Here is a 17,356-nt window from a genome sequence, read left to right on the forward strand (position 1 = left end):
CGAGTTCGGTGACCGCCCCCAAGGGTTGCCATTTGTACGGGTTCGGTGACCGCCCTCAAGGGTCCCTTAGTGGAATCACGGCATCTTGCATTGTGCGAGGGCGTGAGGAGATTACGTGGCCCTAGTGGCTTCTTGGGGAGCATTGTGCCTCCACACTGCTCCAAACGGAGATTAGCATCCGCAAGGGTGTGAACTTCGGGATACATCGTCGTTTCCGCGTGCCTCGGTTATCTCTTACCCAAACCGTTTACTTATGCACTTTACTTTGTGATAGCCATATTGTTTCTTGTCATATACCTTGCTATCACTTAGTTGTTTATCTTGCTTAGCAAAAGTTGTTGGTGCACATAGGTGAGCCTAGTTGTTGTAGGTTTTGTGCTTGTCAAATTAACCGCTAGGTTTATTCCGCATTTGTTCAAGCCTAAACCATAATTATTTTAAAGCGCCTATTCACCCCCCTTCTAGGCGACATCCACGATCTTTCAGTGGTGATCTATGGATCAAAGAAGAAACCAAAAAGAAAGTAGAAAAACTAGATGCCCAAAGGCAAAACCTGTTGGGGAACGTAGTAATTTCAAAAAAAATCCTACGCGCATGCAAGATCAAGGCGATGCATAGCAACGAGAGGGGAGAGTGTTGTCCACGTACCCTCGTAGACCGTAAGCGGAAGCGTTATGACAACGTGGTTGATGTAGTCGTATGTCTTCACGATCAACCGATCCTAGTACCGAAAGTACGACACCTCCGCGATCTGCACACGTTCGGCTCGGTGACGTCCCACGAACTCACGATCCAGCAGAGTGTCGAGGGAGAGCTTCGTTAGTACGACGGCGTGATGACGGTGATGATGAAGCTACCGGTGCAGGGCTTCTTCTACGCACTGCAATGATATGACCGAGGTGGATTATGGTGGAGGGGGGCACCGCACACGGCTAAGAGATCAATGATCAACTTGTGTGTTCTAGGGTGCCCCTGCCCCCGTATATAAAGGAGCAAGGGGGGAGGCCGGCCGGCCCTTGGGGCGTGCCAAGGAGGGGAGGAGTCCTGCTCCTAGTAGGAGTAGGACTCCCCCTTTCCTAGTCCAACTAGGAGGAGGAAGGGGGGAGGAAGGAGAGGGAGAGAGGGAGGGAAAGAGGGGGCGCCGCCCCCCTCCTTGTCCAATTCGGACTCCCAAGGGGGGGCGGCCAGCCCTATGGCCCCTCCTCTCTCTCTCACAAGGCCCATGTTGGCCCATTAGTTCCCCCGGGGGTTCCGATAACCCCCCGGCACTCCGATAATTATCCGGTGACCCCCGGAACTCATCTGGTGTCCGAATATAGTCATCCAATATATCAATCGTTATGTCTCGACCATTTCGAGACTCGTCGTCATGTCCGTGATCACATCCGGGACTCCGAACTATCTTCGGTACATCAAAACACATAAACTCATAATACTGATTGTCACCAAACGTTAAGCATGCGGACCCTACGGGTTCGAGAACTATGTAGACATGACCGAGACACGTCTCCGGTCAATAACCAATAGCAGAACCTGGATGTTCATATTGGCTCCCACATATTCTACGAAGATCTTTATAGGTCAAACTGCATAACAACATACGTTATTCCCTTTGTCATCGTTATGTTACTTGCCTGAGATTCGATCATCGGTATCTCAATACCTAGTTCAATCTCTTTACTGGCAAGTCTCTTTACTCGTTCCGTAATGCATCATCCCGCAACTAACTCATTATTCACATTGCTTGCGAGGCTTATAGTGATGTGCATTACCGAGAGGGCCCAGAGATACCTCTCTGACAATCGGAGTGACAAATCCTAATCTCGATCTATGCCAACTCAACAAGTACCATCCGAGACACCTGTAGAGCACCTTTATAATCACCGAGTTACGTTGTGAGATTTGGTAGCACACAAAGTGTTCCTCCGGTATTCGGGAGTTGCATAATCTCATAGTCATAGGAACATGTATAAGTCATGAAGAAAGCAATGGCAACATACTAAACGATCAAGTGCTAAGCTAACGGAATGGGTCAAGTCAATCACATCATTCTCTAATGATGTGATCCCGTTAATCAAATGACAACTCATGTCTATGGCTAGGAAACTTAACCATCTTTGATTCAACGAGCTAGTCAAGTAGAGGCATACTAGTGACACTCTGTTTGTCTATGTATTCACACATGTACTAAGTTTCCGGTTAATACAATTCTAGGATGAATAATAAGCATTTATCATGATATAAGAAAATATAAATAACAACTTTATTATTGCCTCTAGGGCATATTTCCTTCAGTCTCCCACTTGCACTAGAGTCAATAATCTAGATTACACAGTAATGATTCTAACACCCATGGAGTCTTGGTGCTGATCATATTTTGCTCGTGAGAGAGGCTTAGTCAACGGGTCTGCAACATTCAGATCTGTATGTATCTTGCAAATCTATATGTCTCCCTCCTTGACTTGATCGCGGATGGAATTGAAGCGTCTCTTGATGTGCTTGGTTCTCTTGTGAAATCTGGGTTCCTTTGCCAAGGCAATTGCACCAGTATTGTCACAAAAGATTTTCATTGGACCCGATGCACTAGGTATGACACCTAGATCGGATATGAACTCCTTCATCTAGACTCCTTCATTTGCTGCTTCCGAAGCAACTATGTACTCCGTTTCACACGTAGATCCCGCCACGACGCTTTGTTTAGAACTGCACCAATTGACAGCTCCACCGTTCAATATAAACACGTATCCGGTTTGTGACATAGAGTCATACGGATCAGTGTCAAAGCTTGCATCGACGTAACCATTTACGACGAGCTCTTTGTCACCTCCATAAACGAGAAACATATCCTTAGTCCTTGTCAGGTATTTCAGGATGTTCTTGACCGCTGTCCAGTGATCCACTCCTGGATTACTTTGGTACCTCCCTGCTAAACTGATAGCAAGGCACACATCAGGTCTGGTACACAGCATTGCATACATGATAGAGCCTATGGGTGAAGCATAGGGAACACCTTTCATTTTCTCTCTATCTTCTGTAGTGGTCGGACATTGAGTATGAATCAACTTCACACCTTGTAACACAGGCAAGAACCCTTTCTTTGCTTGATCCATTTTGAACTTTTTCAAAACTTTATCAAGGTATGTGCTTTGTGAAAGTCCAATTAAGCATCTTGATCTATCTTTATAGATCTTGATGCCCAATATATAAGCAGCTTCACCGAGGTCTTTCATTGAAAGACTCTTGTTCAAGTATCCTTTATGCTATCCAGAAATTCTATATCATTTCCAATCAACAATATGTCATCCACATATAATATTAGAAATTCTACAGAGCTCCCACTCACTTTCTTGTAAATACAGGCTTCTCCAAAAGTCTGTATAAAACCATATGCTTTGATCACACTATCAAAACGTTTATTCCAACTCGGAGATGCTTGCACCAGTCCATAAATGGATCGCTGGAGCTTGCACACTTTGTTAGCATCCTTTGGATCGATAAAACCTTCAGGTTGCATCATATACAACTCTTCTTCCAGAAATCTATTCAGGAATACAGTCTTTACATCCATTTGCCAAATTTCATAATCATAAAATGCAGCAATTGCTAACATGATTCAGACGGATTTAAGCATCGCTATGGGCGAGAAGGTCTCATCGTAGTCAACTCCTTGAACTTGTTGAAAACCTTTCACAACAAGTCGAGCTTTGTAGACAGTAACATTACCGTCAGCGTCAGTCTTCTTCTTGAAGATCCATTTATTCTCGATGGCTTGCCGATCATCGGGCAAGTCAACCAAAGTCCACACTTTGTTCTCATACATGGATCCCATCTCAGATTTCATGGCCTCAAGCCATTTCGCGGAATCTGGGCTCATCATCGCTTCCTCATAGTTCGTAGGTTCGTCATGGTCAAGTAACATGACTTCCAGAACAGGATTACCGTACCACTCTGGTGCGGATCTTACTCTGGTTGACCTACGAGGTTCAGTAGTAACTTGATCTGAAGTTACATGATCATCATCATTAGCTTCCTCACTAATTGGTGTAGGAGTCACAGGAACAGATTTCTGTGATGAACTACTTTCCAATAAGGGAGCAGGTACAGTTACCTCATCAGTTCTACTTTCCTCCCACTCACTTCTTTCGAGAGAAACTCCTTCTCTAGAAAGGATCCATTCTTAGCAACGAATGTCTTGCCTACGGATCTGTGATAGAAGGTGTTCCCAACAGTCTCCTTTGGGTATCCTATGAAGACACATTTCTCCGATTTGGGTTCGAGGTTATCAGGTTGAAGCTTTTTCACATAAGCATCGTAGCCCCAAACTTTAATCAACGACAACTTTGGTTTCTTGCCAAACCACAGTTCATAAGGTGTCGTCTCAACGGATTTAGATGGTGCCCTATTTAACGCGAATGCAGTCGTCTCTAAAGCATAACCCCAAAACGATAGTGGTAAATCAGTAAGAGACATCATAGATCGTACCATATCTAGTAAAGTATGATTACGACGTTCGGACACACCATTACGCTGTGGTGTTCTGGGTGGCGTGAGTTGCAAAACTATTCCGTATTGTTTCAAATGAAGACCAAACTCGTAACTCAAATATTCTCCTCCACGGTCAGATCATAGAAACTTTATTTTCTTGTTACGATGATTTTCCACTTCACTCTGAAATTCTTTGAACTTTTCAAATGTTTCAGACTTATGTTTCATCAAGTAGATATACCCATATCTGCTCAAATCATCTGTGAAGGTGACAAAATAACGATACCCGCCGCGAGCCTCAACATTCATTGGACCACATACATCGGTATGTATGATTTCCAACAAATCTGTTGCTCGCTCCATTGTTCCGGAGAACGGAGTTTTAGTCATCTTGCCCATGAGGCATGGTTCGCAAGTACCAAGAGATTCATAATCAAGTGATTCCAAAAGTCCATCAGAATGGATTTTCTTCATGCGCTTTACACCAATATGACCCAAACGGCAATGCCACAAATAAGTTGCACTATCATTATCAACTCTGCATCTTTTGGCTTCAATATTATGAATATGTGTGTCACTACTATCGAGATTCAACAAAAATAGACCACTCTTCAAGGGTGCATGACCATAAAAGATATTACTCATATAAATATAACAACCATTATTCTCTGATTTAAATGAATAACCGTCTCGCATCAAACAAGATCCAGATATAATGTTCATGCTTAACGCTGTCACCAAATAACAATTATTCAGGTCTAAAACTAATCCCGAAGGTAGATGTAGAGGTAGCGTGCCAACCGCGATTACATCGACTTTGGAACCATTTCCCACACGCATCGTCACCTCGTCCTTAGCCAATCTTCGCTTAATCCGTAGTCCCTGTTTCGAGTTGCAAATATTAGCAATAGAACCAGTATCAAATACCCAGGTGCTACTGCGAGCATTAGTAAGGTACACATCAATAACATGTATATCACATATACCTTTGTTCACCTTACCATCCTTCTTATCCGCCAAATACTTGGGGTAGTTCCGCTTCCAGTGACCAGTCCCTTTGAAGTAGAAGCACTCAGTCTCAGGCTTAGGTCCAGACTTGGGCTTCTTCACTTGAGCAGCAACTTGCTTGCCGTTCTTCTTAAAGTTCCCCTTCTTCCCTTTGCCCTTTTTCTTGAAATTGGTGGTCTTGTTTACCATCAACACTTGATGCTCCTTCTTGATTTCTACCTCCGCGGCCTTTAGCATTGCGAAGAGCTCGGGAATTGTCTTATCCATCCCTTGCATGTTATAGTTCATCACGAAGCTCTTGTAGCTTGGTGGCAGTGATTGAAGAATTCTGTCAATGACACTATCATCAGGAAGATTAACTCCCAGTTGAATCAAGTGATTGTTATACCCAGATATTTTGAGTATATGCTCACTGATAGAACTATTCTCCTCCATCTTGCAGCTGTAGAACTTATTGGAGACTTCATATCTCTCAATTCGGGCATTTTCTTGAAATATTAACTTCAACTCCTTGAACATCTCATATGCTCCATGACGTTCAAAACGTCGTTGATGTCCCGGTTCTAAGCCGTAAAGAATGGCACACTGAACTATTGAGTAGTCATGAGCTTTGCTCTGCCAAGCGTTCATAACATCTGGCGTTGCTCCTGCAGCAGATTTGGCACCTAGCGGTGCTTTCAGGACGTAATTCTTCTGTGCAGCAATGAGGATAATCCTCAAGTTATGGACCCAGTCCGTGTAGTTGCTACCATCATCTTTCAACTTAGCTTTCTCTAGGAACGCATTAAAATTCAACGGAACAACAGCATGGGCCATCTATCTACAACAACATAGACATGCAAAGTACTATCAGGTACTAAGTTTATGATAAATTAAAGTTCAATTAATCATATTACTAAAGAACTCCCACTTAGATATACATCCCTCTAATCATCTAAGTGATCACGTGATCCATATCAACTAAACCATGTCCGATCATCACGTGAGATGCAGTAGTTTTCAATGGTAAATATCACTATGTTGATCATATCTACTATATGATTCACGCTCGACCTTTCGGTCTCAGTGTTCCGAGGCCATATGTGCATATGCTAGCCTCGTCAGGTTTAACCCGAGTATTATGCGTGTGCAAAACTGGCTTGCACCCGCTGTATGTGAACATAGAGCTTATCACACCCGATCATCACCTGGTGTCTCGGCACGACGAACTTTCGCAACGGTGCATACTCAGGGAGAACACTTGTACCTTGAAATTTAGTGAGAGATCATCTTATAATGCTACCGTCGAAGCAAAATAAGATGCATAAAGGATAAACATCACATGCAATCAATATAAGTGATATGATATGGCCATCATCATCTTGTGCCTTTGATCTCCATCTCCAAAGCACCGTCATGATCACCATCGTCACTGGTGACGGTGTCCTGGACTAGGGGGTACTCACCACGTCGTCTCCCGATTAGTTAGATTGGGCCGAGGACCCCCATGGCCGTTTACTCATGGGCCAGTTCGGACATCCGATGTATACACGAGGAAGATTTCACAAGACTTGGTGATCAAGAAAAGGACTCCTCTCCACTGGCGTATTCGACTAGGACTCTTGTTATCATAGGCCTCTGGTACATTATATAAGCTGAGGCCAGGCTAGTCGTTAGATTATTATGACATTACTCATCATACCCTTAGGTCTTAGACCACAACATATGATCTCGAGGTAGGTCAACTCTTGTAACCCTATATTCATCAAGATCAATCAAGCAGGAAGTAGGGTATTACCTCGATTGAGAGGGCCCGAACCTGGGTAAAACATCGTGTCCCCTGTCTCTTGTTACCCATCGATCCATGATGCACAGCTTGAGACCCCATACCTGAAGGAAATATGCCCTAGAGGCAATAATAAAGTTATTATTTATTTCCTTATATCATGATAAATGTTTATTATTCATGCTAGAATTGTATTAACTGGAAACTTGATACATGTGTGAATACATAGACAAACAGAGTGTCACTAGTATGCCTCTACTTGACTAGCTCATTGATCAAAGATGGTTATGTTTCCTAGCCATAGACATGAGTTGTCATTTGATTAATGGGATCACATCATTAGGAGAATGATGTGATTGACTTGACCCATTCCGTTAGCTTAGCACTCGATCATTTAGTATGTTGCTATTGCTTTCTTCATGACTTATACATGTTCCTATGACTATGAGATTATGCAACTCCCGTTTACCGGAGGAACACTTCGTGTGCTACCAAACGTCACAACGTAACTGGGTGATTATAAAGGTGCTCTACAGGTGTCTCCAAAGGTACTTGTTGGGTTGGCGTATTTTGAGATTAGGATTTGTCACTCCGATTGTCGGAGAGGTATCTCTGGGCCCACTCAGTAATACACATCACTATAAGCCTTGCAAGCATTGTGACTAATGAGTTAGTTGCGGGATGATGTATTACGGAACGAGTAAAGAGACTTGCCGGTAACGAGATTGAACTAGGTATCGAGATACCGACGATCGAATCTCGGGCAAGTAACATACCGATGACAAAGGGAACAACGTATGTTGTTATGCGGTCTGACCGATAAAGATCTTCGTAGAATATGTGGGAACCAATATGAGCATCCAGGTTCCGCTATTGGTTATTGACCGGAGAGGTGTCTCGGTCATGTCTACATAGTTCTCGAACCCGTAGGGTCCGCACGCTTAACGTTACGATGACAGTTATATTATGAGTTTATATGTTTTGATGTACCGAAGGTCGTTCGGAGTTCCGGATGTGATCACGGACATGACGAGGAGTCTCGAAATGGCCGAGACATAAAGATTGATATATTGGAAGCCTATGTTTGGACATCGGAAGTGTTCCGGGTGAAATCGGGATTTTTCCGGAGTACCGGGAGGTTACCGGAACCCCCCGGTAACTTAATGGGCCTTAGTGGGCCTAGGTGGAAGAGAGGAGAGGAGGCCAGGGCAGGGCTGCACGCCCCTCCCCCCCAATCCGAATAGGACAAGGAGAGGGGGGCGGCGCCCCCCCTTTCCTTCCTCCCCTCCACCTCTTCCCCCTCTCTCTCCTAGTCCAACATGGAAAAGGGGGGAGTCCTACTCCCGGTAGGAGTAGGACTCCTCCTGGCGCGCCTCTCCTCTTGGCCGGCCGAACCCCCCTTGCTCCTTTATATACGGGGGCAGGGGGGCACCTCTAGAGACACAATTGATCATTGATCTCTTAGCCGTGTGCGGTGCCCCCCTCCACCATATTACACCTCGATAATATCGTAGCGGTGCTTAGGCGAAGCCCTGCGTCGGTAGAACATCAACATTGTCACCACGCCGTCGTGCTGACGAAACTCTCCCTCAACACTCGGCTGGATCGGAGTTCGAGGGACGTCATCGAGCTGAACGTGTGCTGAACTCGGAGGTGCCGTGCGTTCGGTACTTGATCGGTCGGATCGTGAAGACGTACGACTACATCAACCGCGTTGTGTTAACGCTTCCGCTTTCGGTCTACGAGGGTATGTGGACAACACTCTCCCCTCTCGTTTCTATGCATCACCATGATCTTGCGTGTGCGTAGAATTTTTTTGAAATTACTACGTTCCCCAACAGTGGCATCCGAGCCTGGTTTTATGCGTTGATGTTATATGCACGAGTAGAACACAAGTGAGTTGTGGGCGATATAAGTCATACTGCTTACCAGCATGTCATACTTTGGTTCGGCGGTATTGTGAGATGAAGCGGCCCGGACTGACATTACGCGTACGCTTACGCGAGACTGGTTTCACCGTTGCGAGCACTCGTTGCTTAAAGGTGACTGGCGGGTGTGTGTCTCTCTCACTTTAGTTGAACCGAGTGTGGCTACGCCCGGTCCTTGCGAAGGTTAAAATAGCACCAACTTGACAAACTATCGTTGTGGTTTTGATGCGTAGGTAAGAACGGTTCTTGCTAAGCCCGTAGCAGCCGCGTAAAACTTGCAACAACAAAGTAGAGGACGTCTAACTTGTTTTTGCAGGGCATGTTGTGATGTGATATGGTCAAGACATGATGCTGAATTTTATTGTATGAGATGATCATGTTTTGTAACCGAGTTATCGGCAACTGGCAGGAGCCATATGGTTGTCGCTTTATTGTATGCAATGCAATCGCCATGTAATTGTTTTACTTTATCACTAAGCGGTAGCGATAGTCGTAGAAGCAATAGTTGGCGAGACGACAACGATGCTACGATGGAGATCAATGTGTCGCGCCGGTGACGATGGTGATCATGACGGTGCTTCGGAGATGGAGATCACAAGCACAAGATGATGATGGCCATATCATATCACTTATATTTGATTGCATGTGATGTTTATCTTTTATGCATCTTATCTTGCTTTGATTGACGGTAGCATTATAAGATGATCTCTCACTAAATTTCAAGATAAAAGTGTTCTCCCTGAGTATGCACCGTTGCCAAAGTTCGTCGTGCCCAGACACCACGTGATGATCGGGTGTGATAAGCTCTACGTCCATCTACAACGGGTGCAAGCCAGTTTTGCACACGCAGAATACTCAGGTTAAACTTGACGAGCCTAGCATATGCAGATATGGCCTCGGAACACTGAGACCGAAAGGTCGAGCATGAATCATATAGTAGATATGATCAACATAGTGATGTTCACCATTGAAAGCTACTCCATTTCACGTGATGATCAGTTATGGTTTAGTTGATATGGATCACGTGATCACTTAGAGGATTAGAGGGATGTCTATCTAAGTGGGAGTTCTTAAGTAATATGATTAATTGAACTTAAATTTATCATGAACTTAGTCCTGATAGTATTTTGCAAATTATGTTGTAGATCAATAGCTCGCGTTGTTGCTTCCCTGTGTTTATTTTTGATATGTTCCTAGAGAAAAATTATGTTGAAAGATGTTAGTAGCAAAGATGCGGATTGGATCCGTGATCTGAGGATTATCCTCATTGCTGCACAGAAGAATTATGTCCTTGATGCACCGCTAGGTGACAGACCTGTTACAGGAGCAGATGCAGACGTTATGAACGTTTGGCTAGCTCAGTATGATGACTACTTGATAGTTTAGTGCACCATGCTTAACGGCTTAGAATCGGGACTTCAAAGACGTTTTGAACGTCATGGACCATATGAGATGTTCCAGGAGTTGAAGTTAATATTTCAAGAAAACACCCGAGTTGAGAGATATGAAGTCTCCAACAAGTTCTATAGCTAAAAGATGGAGGAGAATAGCTCAAGCAGTGAGCATGTGCTCAGATTGTCTGGGTACTACAATCGCTTGAATCAAGTGGGAGTTAATCTTCCAGATAAAATAGTGATTGACATAATTCTCTAGTCACCATCACCAAGTTAGTAGAACTTCGTGATGAACTATAGTATGCAAGGGATGATGAAAGTAATTCCCGAGCTCTTCGTGATGCTGAAATCGACGTGGTAGAAATCAAGAAAAACATCAAGTGTTGATGGTTGACGAGACCACTAGTTTCAAGAAAAGGGCTAAGGGAAGAAGGGGAACTTCAAGAAGAACGGCAAGCAAGTTGCTGCTCAAGTGAAGAAGCCTAAGTTTGGTCCTAAGCCTGAGACTAAGTGCTTCTATTGCAAAGGGACTGGTCACTAGAAGCGGAACTACCCCAACTATTTGGTGGATAAGAAGGATGGCAAAGTGAACAAAGGTATATTGGATATACAGGTTATTGATGTGTACTTTACTAGTGTTTATAGAAACCCCTCAGTATTTGATACTGGTTCAGTTGCTAAGAGTAGTAACTCGAAACGGGAGTTGCGGAATAAACAGAGACTAGTAAAAGGCGAGGTGACGATGTGTGTTGGAAGTAGTTCCAAGATTGATATGATCATCATCGCACACTCCCTATACTTTCGGGATTAGTGTTGAAACTAAATAAGTGTTATTTGGTGTTTGCGTTGAGCATGAATATGATTTGATCATGTTTGTTGCAATACGGTTATTCATTTAAATTAGAGAATAATTGTTGTTCTGTTTACATGAATAAAACCTTCTATGGTCATACACCCAATAAAATGGTTTGTTGGATCTCGATCGTAGTGATACACATATTCATAATAATGAAGCCAAAAGATGCAAAGTTAATAATGATAGTGCAACTTATTTGTGGCACTGCCATTTAGGTCATATTGGTGTAAAGCGCATGAAGAAACCCCATACTGATGGGATTTTGGAATCACTTGATTATGAATCACTTGATGCTTGCGAACCGTGCCTCATGGGCAAGATGACTAAAACGCCGTTCTCCGGAACTATGGAGAGAGCAACGGATTTGTTGGAAATCATACATACAGATGTATGTGGTCCGATGAATATTGAGGCTCGTAGCAGGTATCATTATTTTCTGACCTTCACAGATGATTTGAGCAGATATGGGTATATCTACTTAATGAAACATAAGTCTGAAACATTTGAAAAGTTCAAAAAATTTCAGAGCGAAGTTGAAAATCATCGTAACAAGAAAATAAAGTTTCTACGATCAGATCGTGGAGGAGAATATTTGAGTTACGAGTTTGGCCTACATTTGAAACAATGCAGAATAGTTTCGCAACTCACGCCACCCGGAACACCACAGCGTAATGGTGTGTCCGAACGTCGTAATCGTACTTTACTAGATATGGTGCAATCTATGATGTCTCTTACTGATTTACCGCTATCGTTTTGGGGTTATGCTTTAGAGACGGCTGCATTCACTCTAAATAGGGCACCATCGAAATCCATTGAGACGACGCCTTATGAACTATGGTTTGGCAAGAAACCAAAGTTGTCGTTTCTTAAAGTTTGGGGTTGCGATGCTTATGTGAAGAAACTTCAACCTGATAAGCTCGAACCTAAATCGGAGAAATGTGTATTCATAGGATACCCAAAGGAGACTGTTGGGTACACCTTCTATCACAGATCCGAAGGCAAGACATTCGTTGCTAAGAATGGATCCTTTCTAGAGAAGGAGTTTCTCTCGAAAGAAGTGAGTGGGAGGAAAGTAGAACTTGATGAGGTAACTGTACCTGCTCCCTTATTGGAAAGTAGGTCATCACAGAAACTAGTTTCTGCGACACCTACACCAATTAGTGAGGAAGTTAATGATAATGATCATGAAACTTCAGATCAAGTTATTACTGAACCTCGTAGGTCAACCAGATTAAGATCCGCACCAGAGTGGTACGGTAATCCTGTTCTGGAGGTTATGTTACTAGACCATGACGAACCTACGAACTATGAAGAAGCGATGGTGAGCCCAGATTCCGCAAAATGGCTTGAGGCCATGAAATCCGAGATGGGATCCATGTATGAGAACAAAGTATGGACTTTGGTTGACTTGCCTGATGATCGGCAAGCTATTGAAAATAAATGGATCTTCAAGAAGAAGACTGACGCTGATGGTAATGTTACTGTCTATAAAGCTCGACTTGTTGCGAAAGGTTTTCGACAAGTTCAAGGGATTGACTACGATGAGACCTTCTCACCCGTAGCAATGCTCAAGTCTGTCCTAATCATGTTAGCAATTGCCACATTTTATGATTATGAAATTTGGCAAATGGATGTCAAAACTGCATTCCTGAATGGATTTCTGGAAGAAGAGTTGTATATGATGCAACCGGAAGGTTTTGTCGATCCAAAGGGAGCTAACAAAGTGTGCAAGCTCCAGCGATCCATTTATGGAGTGGTGCAAGCCTCTCGGAGTTGGAATAAACGCTTTGATAGTGTGATCAAAGCATTTGGTTTTATACAGACTTTTGGAGAAGCCTGTATTTACAAGAAAGTGAGTGGGAGCTCAGTAGCATTTCTGATATTATATGTGGATGACATATTGCTAATTGGAAATGATATAGAATTTCTGGATAGCATAAAGGGATACTTGAATAAGAGTTTTTCAATGAAAGACCTTGGTGAAGCTGCTTACATATTGAGCATCAAGATCTATAGAGATAGATCAAGACGCTTGATAAGTTTTTTCAATGAGTACATACCTTAACAAGATTTTGAAGTAGTTCAAAATGGAACAGTCAAAGAAAGAGTTTCTTGCCTGTGTTACAAGGTGTGAAATTGAGTAAGACTCAAAGCCCGACCACGGTAGAAGATAGAAAAAGAATGAAAGTCATTCCCTATGCCTCGGCCATAAGTTCTATAAAGTATGCCATGCTGTGTACCAGATCTATTGTATACCCTACACTGTTTGGCAAGGGAGTACAATAGTGATCTAGGAGTAGATCACTGGACAGCGGTCAAAATTATCCTTACTGGAATAAGGATATGTTTCTCGATTATGGAAGTGACAAAAGGTTCGTCGTAAAGGGTTACGTCGATGCAAGTTTTGACACTAATCTAGATGACTCTAAGTCTCGGTCTAGATACATATTGAAAGAGGGAGCAATTATCTAGAGTAGCTCCGGGCAGAGCATTGTAGACATACAAATTTGCAAAATACTTACGGATCTGAATGTGACAGACCCGTTGACTAAAATTATCTCACAAGCAAAACATGATCACACCTTAGTACTCTTTGGGTGTTAATCACATAAGCGATGTGAACTAGATTACTGACTCTAGTAAACCCTTTGGGTGTTGGTCACATGACGATGTGAACTATGGGTGTTAATCACATGGTGATGTGAACTATTGATGTTAAATCACACGGCGATGTGAACTAGATTATTGACTCTAGTGCAAGTGGGAGACTGAAGGAAATATGCCCTAGAGGCAATAATAAAGTTATTATTTATTTCCTTATATCATGATAAATGTTTATTATTCATGCTAGAATTGTATTAACTGGAAACTTGATACATGTGTGAATACATAGACAAACAGAGTGTCACTAGTATGCCTCTACTTGACTAGCTCGTTGATCAAAGATGGTTATGTTTCCTAGCCATAGACATGAGTTGTCATTTGATTAACGGGATCACATCATTAGGAGAATGATGTGCTTGACTTGACCCATTCCGTTAGCTTAGCACTCGATCGTTTAGTATGTTGCTATTGCTTTCTTCATGACTTATACATGTTCCTATGACTATGAGATTATGCAACTCCCGTTTATCGGAGGAACACTTTGTGTGCTACCAAACGTCACAACGTAACTGGGTGATTATAAAGGTGCTCTACAGGTGTCTCCAAAGGTACTTGTTGGGTTGGCGTATTTCGAGATTAGGATTTGTCACTCCGATTGTCGGAGAGGTATCTCTGGGCCCACTCAGTAATACACATCACTATAAGCCTTGCAAGCATTGTGACTAATGAGTTAGTTGTGGGATGATGTATTACGGAACGAGTAAAGAGACTTGCCGGTAACGAGATTGAACTAGGTATCGAGATACCGACGATCGAATCTCGGGCAAGTAACATACCAATGACAAAGGGAACAACATATGTTGTTATGCGGTCTGACTGATAAAGAGCTTCATAGAATATGTGGTAACCAATATGAGCAACCAGGTTTCGCTATTGGTTATTGATCGGAGAGGTGTCTCGGTCATGTCTACATAGTTCTCGAACCCGTAGGGTCCGCACGCTTAACGTTACGATGACAGTTATATTATGAGTTTATATGTTTTGATGTACCGAAGGTCGTTCGGAGTCCCGGATGTGATCACGGACATGACGAGGAGTCTCGAAATGGTTGAGACATAAAGATTGATATATTGGAAGCCTATGTTTGGACATCGGAAGTGTTCCGGGTGAAATCGGGATTTTTCCGGAGTACCGGGAGGTTACCGGAACCCCCCGGTAACTTAATGGACCTTAGTGGGCCTAGGTGGAAGAGAGGAGAGGAGGCCAGGGAAGGGCCGCACGCCCCTCCCCCCCAATCCGAATAGGACAAGGAGAGGGGGGCGGCGCCCCCCCTTTCCTTCCTCCCCTCCACCTCTTCCCCCTCTCTCTCCTAGTCCAACATAGAAAAGGGGGGGAGTCCTACTCCCGGTAGGAGTAGGACTCCTCCTGGCGCGCCTCTCCTCTTGGCCGGCCAAACCCCCCTTGCTCCTTTATATACGGGGGCAGGGGGCACCTCTAGAGACACAATTGATCATTGATCTCTTAGCCGTGTGCGGTGCCCCCCTCCACCATATTACACCTCGATAATATCGTAGCGGTGCTTAGGCGAAGCCCTGCGTCGGTAGAACATCAACATTGTCACCACGCCGTCGTGCTGACGAAACTCTCCCTCAACACTCGGCTGGATCGGAGTTCGAGGGACGTCATCGAGCTGAACGTGTGCTGAACTCGGAGGTGCTGTGCGTTCGGTACTTGATCGGTCGGATCGTGAAGACGTACGACTACATCAACCGCGTTGTGTTAACGCTTCCGCTTTCGGTCTACGAGGGTACGTGGACAACACTCTCCCCTCTCGTTGCTATGCATCACCATGATCTTGCGTGTGCGTAGAATTTTTTTGAAATTACTACGTTCCCCAACACTACCCGAGATCTGCCGGTTTTGACACTAACAATGGTGCTTTCATTGAGAGTTCCGTTGTGTGATCGGCAAAGGATCAATGGCTCGTCTGCAGATTAACTGCGACGTCGGAATCTTCGTCACCGGCTCGACTGGTCACCTTGGCTCGACCGAGGACAGCACTCCACGTCGGATCGTCATGTCCGGACAATGACCTTCATCAACATCAACTCCGATCTCTCTCAAGATCATGAAGGAATCATCCATGGAGCCTGGGGGCTCAACGTCAACATTGCCCCCGTGTGACCGTGCTGTTTTTCTGGACAGCAAAGTTGTATCCGCTGCCACCACCTCCTCGAGCATCGCTTTGACGATTCCTTCAGTGGAATTGTGCGGAATTAATTCTACAACAACCATGCAAAATTTCGTCGAGTTCCGATGGAGGAATCTCCGGCAATCTACGATAATACCGGAGCCCTGTCAAATCTGGACGGGGATTCGGACGAGTTTAGGGCGTGGTCTGCAGAGCCCGGCTTGTAGGTCCTTTGGAAGATCCAACCGTTCATCTGCTGCGGAATTCCCATATCTACCACCCCTCCAAATTTCAGCTCGATCTGATGGTTCAAACTCCGGGAACCTTCTGATGAGTGGACCAATTTTTCGGATCTGTTTTCTGCGCGAATAGGAATCCGGCCCGAGTTCATGTTTCTTCATGAACGGGATATTGGACAACCTCTTTGAAGGATTTTTTTCTAGGTTATTATGCATTGTTTTTAAACACGTGCCCATAAAATTTTAAGCCTCCTCTGAGGTAATCTTCACCATCACGCTGGTGTCAAACCAGTCCGGCAATATTGCTCCACGGCTGCCGACCTGTGCTAGACACGTCGTCGCTTTGTTGAGCCGAGCTCAACTTCTTCGGATCCCCATCTCGGCGAGCCGAACAAGAGTTCGGAATCGCCAAGGATAAATCATCACCAACATCGCCGCCCCGCGGATTACACAGAGCGGGCACACCGGCATCACCACATGGTCACTTTATCAAACCGGCATTGACCGTGTCACAAGTTATGACCTGCGTCGGCATGGCCGCACTGTTGCTTCTTCAAGCCGATGTCCATCACGCCGAACTACTTCAACACCTCGGCTGACATGTTAGCTACAATGTCTCCTTACCGACCTGCTCCGTCACCTCGTCTGGACCGGGGGCTTCGCCATCTCTTCATCAACCTACTCCGGAGACTTCGGCATCACCAGCCGACCGGCTTCATCACATTAGCTGGACCGGGGCTTTGCCTCGACGAGCCAACCTTTGCCAGCATCGCCATGCCGTCATTTCATCGCCCATCAGGCAATGGGTGTGCGGATCGAGTCCCAATTTTGGGTGCCACTTTCCTTCGAACTGCTACAACAAATAAACCAGGTGCTATTAATCCTA

This window comes from Triticum aestivum, chromosome 7D (genome assembly GCF_018294505.1).
Source record: "Triticum aestivum cultivar Chinese Spring chromosome 7D, IWGSC CS RefSeq v2.1, whole genome shotgun sequence".
NCBI lineage: Eukaryota > Viridiplantae > Streptophyta > Magnoliopsida > Poales > Poaceae > Triticum > Triticum aestivum.